Source organism: Quercus robur, chromosome 4 (genome assembly GCF_932294415.1).
Source record: "Quercus robur chromosome 4, dhQueRobu3.1, whole genome shotgun sequence".
NCBI classification, from domain to species: domain Eukaryota; kingdom Viridiplantae; phylum Streptophyta; class Magnoliopsida; order Fagales; family Fagaceae; genus Quercus; species Quercus robur.
This window is the reverse complement of record NC_065537.1, coordinates 1615067-1625599: the sequence shown is the minus strand read 5'-3', so window position 1 is coordinate 1625599 and position 10533 is coordinate 1615067.

Here is a 10533-nt window from a genome sequence, read left to right as displayed (position 1 = left end):
CTTTTGTACGTGTGTATATATATATATATATATATATATATATATATATATATAATGTTATCGTGCAGTATGTTGGTTACAGGTTTAAATTTTTTAAGTTAAGTGGTGTATCTATTCTATATGTTATATTGATTATTCAAGAAATCTCCCCAATATGTTTTTCTAACCAAAAAGTGTACTGGTGAATTCCACCAAAGTACAACATGAAAGACTCAAATGCCTCCACCCATGGTTGAGCAAAAGTTCTCTTAGTGGTGAGTCAAGGTGACTGTGTATTGGGGACTCTCATAGTTGTGCAAAGAAAACTCCCATTTTCACCCCAAGCATGGTTAAGTAAAGGGCACACTAATGATGTTGCTGATGCATCACACTTGGATTTCTAAGAAAAAAAGTTTATGTTCAAAGGGGAAACTAACTGAAGTTCCACAAGGGACTTGGTAGCTAGAAGACTCACATATGAAGAGGAAGATTTGTTATAATATTTATGTGTGAATGATGTGATTGATTAAATAATGAAGTCTCACATTAGATACTAATGAAAAGATTAAATAGTTAATATAATATTATTAGGCCCAAACTCACGAGCATAACTTTTTTAAATTAAGTGATGTATCTATAAGAGTCTATATATTATATTAACTAACTCCAGTACATCTTTAGCAAACAGTTACTTTATTTGGTGAGGAAGTTGCCAGTCTTAAAATAATTCCTCTTTTTGGGTCGGTGAGGAAGTTCCAAGTCTTAAAGTAATTCCATTTTTTGGGTCTTGGGCTCTTGGTAATTTCAGGTGCTGGATCTTCGGTTGCCTCACCAGCAATCAAGGGAAGCCTTGATTTTTGAGTGGTGGGCCGAACTCCCCAAATGAACCCAGGCTTAGCTAAATCCATTTATGAAGTCTAGATCATTTTGTGACAAGCCAAACAACTCATTTTTAAACAATAAAAGCTTGAAAGCTTCAACAAATTGTTTCGTCACATAAATTTTGACCCAAAGTGTTGGTGAGAGGTGCGATTGAAAAACCTAAGAGGATCATCAATTTTTGACAATATCAATTGGAAAGGTGCTAGAAGAGACTAAAAAATCTGCTTAAGCAACATGTTTTATAATATACTCTTTTCATTTTTTTTTTTTTTAATTTTATGTGAATGCTCTTGTTATTAACCATGGTTAAATTTTGGTAAAGAGAATTTTTTAAAAAGTTGGAATATTCTGTTACTAATATTAACAGAAGGGGGGGGGGGGGGGGAGAGTGTTATTTTTTTCAAATCTCAAGAGAGGGGAGTTGTGCGAGCCTGTTACCCAATGTGACTGGTTAGCCTTAAGGTTACGCCCTCAATTGACTTGTATGAAGTGGGTAATGAGATTCGTACAATGGGAAGACATCTTGAGGCCAATCTAGCGGCCCATGGTCCAACTCGTATCCTCCTACCCCTTTTTGTGTATACCCTAAGGAGTCCCAGGCTTGATGGTGAGTTACTCCTCTTTTGTTGTTCCTCACAATTTTCTCTCGTGTGTATCTCTCACCTTGAATTTTTCCCACCTCCCTTCTCACTCATTTGGCCCCTATTTATAGACTTCCCTTAGTAGAATTGTCATGATGATGGGGAGGCATTTTAGGTAGGTGGGGCCCCTTCTGGGATATATTCCTAACCAGATAGGGCCCACTTCTCAAGATAGATGTGACAGTCTTGAAACTTGCACCCACTGCCAATTAGTTCTCGGCAAGTGATTTCCCCCAGGGCACTACCATTGCCAAATAGTCATGTCCTCGATATGTAGCAAATTTCTAGATCGGTGTGTCCTACTACATATTATTGGGCTTGAGGTTTTCTGTATATTGAAATTGATGGGCTAGGCCTCTATATCATGCCCGTACAATGGACTGGGCGTCTATATCATGCCCGTACAAGAGTATTTTTTTCTTTTTAAGTTTGGGAGTGAGTGTCATTTCCCTAAACATCAAGGGAGGAGAGTGTAATTTGCCCTAAAAATAATGGTTATAAGAGCATCCCCATTGGGTAATGCAAGATGCATTGTACTGTAGTAATAAAACACTAAACATCACGAACTTCCAACTACAAATCAACAACTTCTCACTACTTTCAACTTCCTACTTCTACAAAAATACAACTACTTTCTCTTCCACCAATTTAACTTACAAGATTAGTTGCAAAACCCAATTATCTTCCTATTTACATTCTTTAATACCTTTTGCTGAAAAACTGCTTCTACCATAATTAAAAACCTATTTATACACCTGGGTTGATTTTCTCAAAAAAGTATGCAACATTTACTGCCAAATACACCAGATAAAAATAAAAAAATTGGTGAAATAACCCAATTTTATGAACGTAGATGCTGTGTCTATTTTTGTTTATGGCCACTCTTCTACATTTTTTTGTTAATTTTTTTTAAAATAAAAAAATGGACTTGGATTCTAATTAAGAACATAGGCTATAATTGAGAAGTCTAAAATAATATATTGTTCAAAATACATTTATAATTGATGTTGCTTCATATTAAGCTTTCAAAATAGCTAGACTTTTCAAACGATCTTCATGATGTTAAAAAGTAAAAACAAAGAATTTTGCATAAGTATTGGGTACTTTTTTTTTTTGGAAGTATTGCATTAGTTTATTGTTTGAACTTTAAATCTGTCTTTTTTATTTTATTTAATGTATTCCTTTGCCCAGATAAAATAAAAAAATAAATAAGAGGACAAGGAAATCACTACAAGAAATTTGGATATTTTCAATGGTTGAAACCATTGAAATAAGTACTATAAGCCATCGAAAATATTATTTTTGAATGTTGAAATGACCGTTAAGAACCACCATTAAAAACTATGTCAAGAACATTTTCTACAACCTATGCAACCATCGAAAAAAAATGTTACACTTATCAATGGTTAATAAATGTCGAAGTATTATAAAAACTCATTTAAACATATACACATAAAGATGCTTATTTCTTTTTTCTACATGTACTCAACCATTGATGAAGGGAATCTTAAGATAAATTTCAAAAGTTTGTAAACGTTGAAATAAGTATTTTATTTAAAATAAATAAATAAATAAATTTGAATGTGCTCTTTCACATTGATCAAAATTTAATAACCTAATTCAAAATATAAATGTAAACACAATTGTGCAATTCCAAATTGAATTACAACAACCCATCAACTACACTTTTAACATAATAAGAAAAAAACTATACAAATCATCATAACTCAACTACTTTGTTTAATGCCCTTTACATTTTTAAATTTGAAATAGGAATCACTACATGCTACACAAAATATTTTTTGAATAGTACACTTAAAAGTATTTACAATAGTCAATCCTTGTACACTAAAAGGTATTTGGATAGTTCTTGTTTTAGATCCTTAACAGAAACCATAGTCCCACTAGTAATTAGAGAAGGAAGCTCAAACAAAACCAATCTCAAAGAAAGAAAGGCCTATATTGAGAACAAAATGACAAGAAATACCAAACACAGAAAGAAAACATACCTTCTCAAGGTTTGTTGCATAATTTGCTACATGCCTTCATCAAGATCACCACCAACTTCACACCTTCTCAAGGTTCTACTGGCATATTCAACATCTTCTTTTTTGGATGCTCTAAGAAAATATGCCATCCTACGTCCCAATCAGATTAGAGCAATTACCTTGATGGTGATGGATTTAATTAAGTATGACAGGTGTAGCCTCTACTCCAGAAAAAGTTAGAGCAGATGAAGATGTAAGGTGGAATGCATAGGCAGCGTCCTCAGCAACACGAAATGCATGGATTGAAGAACTCTAGAAAGCTACAACAATCAAGAAGGTTGTTGTGGAGAGAAGTCTTCTACAAGATCAAGTCCTATTGGGGATAAGAGCTAAGCTTGGTATAGCTCAGTAGGTTCTAATGTAGGTAGGTACTTTGGGATAGGCTTGTAGGGTAAGATTCCTTGTGCTTGTAACTGTTTTCTCTTGGTATTGGATTCTTTAGGAGTGGTGATCTGTAATTCACTTGGTGGGATTTTAGCTACAAGGGTTTTCTCCATCATGATCAAATTGTCGTATCAAACTTATTTTCTGTTGTACTTAATTTACTTTGGTGATTTGAATGTGCTTTAATCTAATCTATATGTAATTTGACTAATTAATTAACTTGAGTAATATAATAATTAATTTGGGTCAATCTATAACCCAACAAGTATTAGAGCTATGTTTCGAGACTTATAGTTTTAGTTTTTCTTGAGGAGTCTTGTATCTTCAATAATACCTGTAGGGACACGATTTATTTAATGGCCCAAGAATGACGTTGGGCTCGTATGCAAAGGGCCCCAACAATATGATTTGTAAAGAGTGGGCTTGAAAGGCATGACCTTGGGCACAGGTGAACGGTTTTATCGTGGCGTCTATGGAAGTTCTTATATGGGCGGGCTTGGCTTGACTAGCTAAGCCCTCCATTAGTACGGGTTGTAGGACTTCAGTCCTCGGATAGCATCCGAGGAGCCTTATATCCTTCCCTTTCTCCCTTTCACCGGGGGAAGGACCTCCTTTTTCTTCTGGGGGGTTTTTTCCTTTTATACTAGTGTTTGTTTCCCCCTTTAGAGTCCACGTGTAAGTTTCACTTTTCTGGGGTGCAGACCTGTCCTGTCAACCCATACCTCGAGTGGTTTGGGGTTGTTGGGAAAGTTAAAGGATATGGTTTAGAGTATGGGCTTGTCAGATACAGGGTTTTGTATTATGATGTTGGCAGCTTTTTCCCTTGCCCTGCCCCTACACTTAGTTTGCCCCTTTCTTCAGGCATTTCGTGAGGTGCCGAGCATGAGGTCGTCCTCGGCAATGGCTCTCCTCGGCTTGGGCCCTGGGCCCTAATGTAGAGTGGGCCTGGGCCGCGAATTCTCTGCCCCCACAATACCTATTATAAATATTGAATAATTGTATTATATTCTCTTGTAATAACATATATAAGAGTTCCTTTATAGAGGAAGCAAAGTGTGTGTAGTACAAGTATGTATGATGTACAAGTAAATTAAAGTAGGCCTAAAGCCCACATGCCTATTACATAGAACATTTATATACATACTTGGTTGTTTTCCTAGTTGACATGTAGTACAATCAAACTTATCCTTGGCCACAAAACCTAATAGGCCTCTAAAAGTTAATTGTTGTACCCAAGAAGAGGGTGCATGACCAAGACTAGAATGTTAAAGTGCAAGAGAAGGTATAAAAGAAATTGCGGCAGCAGCAAAAGACATAAGTGCAACATGTTAAAGACGAAGGTTGTCCACCGGAAACATATGTCCATCTCTAGGACTAGTCCCAATCTCTTGCCCCGTCCTTCGATCTTGCATAGTACACCTAGAGTAGTAAAAAATAAGGCAATAAACAAGTTCAACTAATTGGCCCACATAAAACAAGTTATAGGATAGGTTAGGCACTTGGAAAACCTAAGAAACCGAAAGGTTGGAGGTACTATTACCATGTATGGTGGAACCATCAGTTGTATGAATACTAAGAAGATATGGTGTAGGTTCAATTTTAGAAAATATGGATTGGGTGAGGTGTTATGTGATTGTAACTATCCCATTCAATCTGGCAAAGGACGAAGGCAACATCTTCTTCAACTACTCCCCTGATAGAAATAATAAGTGTTCCAGGATAGTAATAGAAAATTTCCTATGGTGTGTGAGGGCATGTAATAGTTCTGATGACACTGATTCTTCTTCCAAGATAGGTGACAAGATCTGAGCAATTATATTGATGGCAATACAAGGTAGAGACTTCGGTATGGTTGACAGTGGCAGCGATGATGGAGGCAATGGAAGACACCAAGGAAGATAAGATTGCAAAGAGCACACCAAAAGGTCAAAGTAGTGGCTCTGATACCATGTTGGAAATACTAAATAATTGTATTATATTTCTCTAATATTAACATATACAGGGTGTGTTTGATAGCAGCAACGACAACATCAATGAAATGTTAGAGTAGTGGCTCTAATACCATGTTAGAAATACTAAATAATTGTATTGTATTTCTCTAGAAATACATGTACAAGGTGTGTTTGATAGTAGCAGTGGTGATAGTGATGACAGGTTAGAGCAATGGCTTTGATACCATCTATGTTAGAAATGCTGAATAATTGTATTGTATTTCTCTAGTAATAATATATACAATGTGTGGTTGACTAGTAGCGGCAACAATCAGAGTAATGGCTTTAATACCATGTTAGAAATACTAAATAATTGTATTGTATTTCTCTAGTAATAACATATACAAGGTGTGGTCAACAGCAATAGTGAAGATAGCGACGAAGGAGGCGTGTGTACAATATAAAATATAGAGATACACTTTAACCCAAAAACCTTAAACTTAACAAGTATGTGCTCAATCATGTCATATTAACTACTCATTCTTCTCATTATTATTCAACATGGGACTTTACTTAATTATGCTATAGGTTATATGAATTTTCTCTATGAGATGGCCAAATGGAGCACTTTTAAAACATCTTTGTTGTTGGGCTCTAAGAGCAATTTTATCAGTTGGTGTAAAATATAAAAAGTGCAAAAGTTTACACAATATAGCATGAAATTGACACGCATCAGAGCTTGTTAAGGTTTGTAAATATACAAACTAGCTACAATAACCATGCATATAAGCACGGTTACTATAGCTTTGTATTTTATTTTTTTAATACTTTTTTCTCTCACTTCTCAAGTCACATTTTCTCTCTTCTCCATCAATTCTCTTTGTTCTCCACTTGACTCTCTTCCATCTCTATCTGCTCCATAAAAATCATCAAATCCAAACAAATCTTCAAACAAATCCTAGATCTAGATCTTAACTCATCACGTTTGGATGCAAAACGCGTTTCAAGGCTTTTTAAAAAAAAAAAAAAAAAACCAGCGCCTAAATGAACAGTGCAAATAGGCATATCTACAGTAGCCCTTTGATGAACAGTAAATTTTTTATTATCTTTTTATTATTTTCAGTTTTCCGTTTTCAGTTTTTAATTTTCAACAAAATAAGCGATATCCAAACTCACCCTTAGTTCAATTTCTTCAAAAATAGGAAAGCTGAAAAATCTAGTTTCTCTAGACCTTTCTAATAACATGCTCACTGGTCCACTTTTTCGTACTTTGACAAACCTGAGAAGCCTTGTTAAATTATACCTGGGTGGAAATTTCTTCAATGGTACAATCCCTACTGAAATTTGTAATATAAAAAGTTTGGACTCTGCATTTGGGTAAAAACAATCTTTTTGGTCCACTTCCGTATGAGCTTTCTCGGCTAACCAGATTACAATATCTTAATCTTTCCTCAAACAAAATTTCTGGAAGAGTATCTACCAATTTGGAAAATCTCGTCCATCTTTCTGTCTTAGACCTCTCACTTACGAATTTACATGCTCTGGAGCAATTGCTTTTAAGTCACAACAACTTAATTGGAAGCATTCCTCGAGTGGCTTACCCATTTAAGTTAACTACTATTGACCTTAGTCATAATCTTTTAAGTGGAGAAATACCTCCTCTGCTTGGGAACTTGAGCTTTTTACAGTACTTAGATCTCAGCAATAACAATTTCACCGGTAATATTCCTCCCAATCTTGTTTTCAGGCATCAAATGAATTTGTCTTACAACTCTTTGACTGGTCCACTCCCAGAGGATTTTAATTTCGTTTTTGGGCCAAAAACAATTATGGGCAACAAGGATTTATGTTGTGAAAAAAATATCTCAGGTTTCCATAATTGCTTTGGATCATTAATATTGGCTCCACAAGTACCAAAAACGTCACAAAATGGATAAAGATTATTCTTCGCATTGTCATTTCCTTCATCTTCTTATTACTCGGAATTGTGCTCCTTTCTCTCCAGAAGATAATCGAAAACAATTGTTCAGAGTGTAAAGCAAAGAGGAATGGGATATATTCTCAATATGGAATTATGATGGAAATATTGCATTTGAAGATATCATTACAGCAATAGAGGACTTTGACATCAGATATTGCATTGGAACCAGTGGTTATGGTAGTGTTTACCAAGCAATGCTACCAAGTGGAAAAGTGATTACCCTTAAAAAACTTCACCGTTTAGAATCTCAAGAGCCTGCTTTTGACAATAGTTATAGGAATGAAGCCAAAGTGTTATCTGGAGTTCATCATTGTAATAACGTGAAGCTTTATGGGTTTTGTCTACACCAACTCTCTTCTATTTCCAAGGCAATCACGTGGGTCTTGCAGGTTTCAATTTTGAAATTTTACATTCTATTTTTATTTTTCTGTACTTATATTTAATTCAATTTTTTTTTTTTTTTTTTTAAGTCTTAGATAATGTTAGACTGATATGATATGTTGGACTTGGGCCATTTTTATTGGGTATGTTGAAATACTAAACATATATAGGTTGGATATAAATTTAATAACTATATACGCACTTTTAACTCAATCCATGTACAATATATATGTTTTAGCGGTAATTTCAAAATGGTATATCATTATTTATTGGTATTGAAATATTTCCTTTTTTTGAACAAATCGAAACGTTTTTCAGTACGGTATTGACTTCTTTGATGTAAACACATAAAAATAGTAAATATTGTATGTATTTGCAAAAAGTGTAAAATATTTACCACTTTTACAAATATGTATAAAATTTACTACCTTTTGTATCTACCATGTAAGTTTATAATTTACATTATAAGTACAAATCTATAAAAATGCATTAGCTTATTCCTAGTGTTCGTTTTCTAGATTAGCTGCTCATGTTCGTAGTGACAAGTGAGTGCTAGAATGTGATCATTGTATTGCATGTGGATGGCTATTGAGATATCAAGCACCTAGTTGTTGTTGAAGGAGTTTCCTATGTCCTATGCGTCAGGATTTTAAGTTTAATTTAAAATATTGCTTTTGTGAGGAGTTATTTAATATTTTTAAATTTTGTGGAATTTGGATCATTTGGATATTTTGGAGATTATATTTACTGATTAAATATATACTTTTAGGGATCAATTGTGACTTGTTGAGTGACTTGAGTCATGACCCTTTTTTGATTGTTATTATTGTTATAATTATGTTGTCCTTGTAGAGGGGAGACTTTGAATGGAAAATGGAAAATCTACTCTCGAAAGTCTTTTGGCCCTTGTTGTACGCAAGACTTGCAACTCAAATTCTGCATGTCACGTCAAATAGACTTAGAAGTTAAGAGTACAAATACAAAGGTCAAATTACAATGATGCATGTGTTTTATTTTTTCTTTGAGAAGATGATGCATGTGTTATTAAGAGGGCCTAATCAAGTAAATTTAATGTCCAACCTTAAATTTACATGCTACTAAATTAAACTTAATTGATATTCATATTAAATTATAATAAAATTAAGATAATTATCATCCCATGCAAATCTTGTTAGAACTATTTGAACATTTACAATTGAAATAATTAAATAGATGGCTAAATCATATCAAACTCCTTAAACAGCCCTATAAATATAGGTACACTCCTTTGAACATCAAAGCACCGAACTTTTGAAGAGCTTCGATCAATACACAAAAGCCTAATTTTTTTTTTTTTTTTCATTTGTTTGTCCCTAACTTATATCCTTGAAACTTTCAAATCCTGATAATAATAATAATAATAATAATAATAATAACAGCTTTCAAATCAAAACTAGTTTTGAAGAGAAGAATAAGAGAATCTTCCTTTGCTAAAGGTTTTATACGAAAAGAAAATCTGTTCTACTCTTAAGGATTCAATGACAAAGAATTGCCCATACTATTTAGTCTTTTTTTTTTTTTTTTACTCAAATTTATTGTGTGCAATATTCTTAATGGTTAAAAATTTGAGAGATAGCCACTTCTTCGCCATTCCTATTTTTATACTCACTATGCCAAATTTAATGATTTTTATTTATGTACTTTGATAATTTTAAGGTTAAATTATTAATTTGTTCTTTAACTATTGTGTCAAGATCACTATCAACTATTAATTATATGAATTTAGTCCCCCTAAATTTTGAAACCAAGTCAATTTTGTCCTTAAATTTCCCCCTTCCGTTTGAATTTAACGAAATTAATTATTGTGAAAAATGAGACATGTTATATTGTTATTATGAAAAGTATAAAATTTCAAAAACAAATAAATTTAAATATTTAATTTTGTTAAAATTTAAACATAAAGGAGAACCAAAAATGAAATTGATGATGAGGTTCTAAATTAACACACTTAATAGCTAATAGTATGGTCACCAAATTGAACTTTACTTAATAATTAGGGGACTCAAAATTACTTTTAATTTTAACAATTTAATCAGAATTTTTTGACAAATTATAACCACCTTAAGACTAGAATAGGAGGACATTCAGCAAAAAAAAGAAAAAAAAAAAACTAGAATAGAACAAAAATAAGCATTCAATTCACGAGGTATTGCTGAGTTTTGAAATATCAAATAAATGTGTGGCATTTTCTCTGCAAATAAAAAGATTCCACACGGCAATCGCATTTTTTTCCAAGTTCTCGTGGGTCCCACATGCAGCAGGAGACT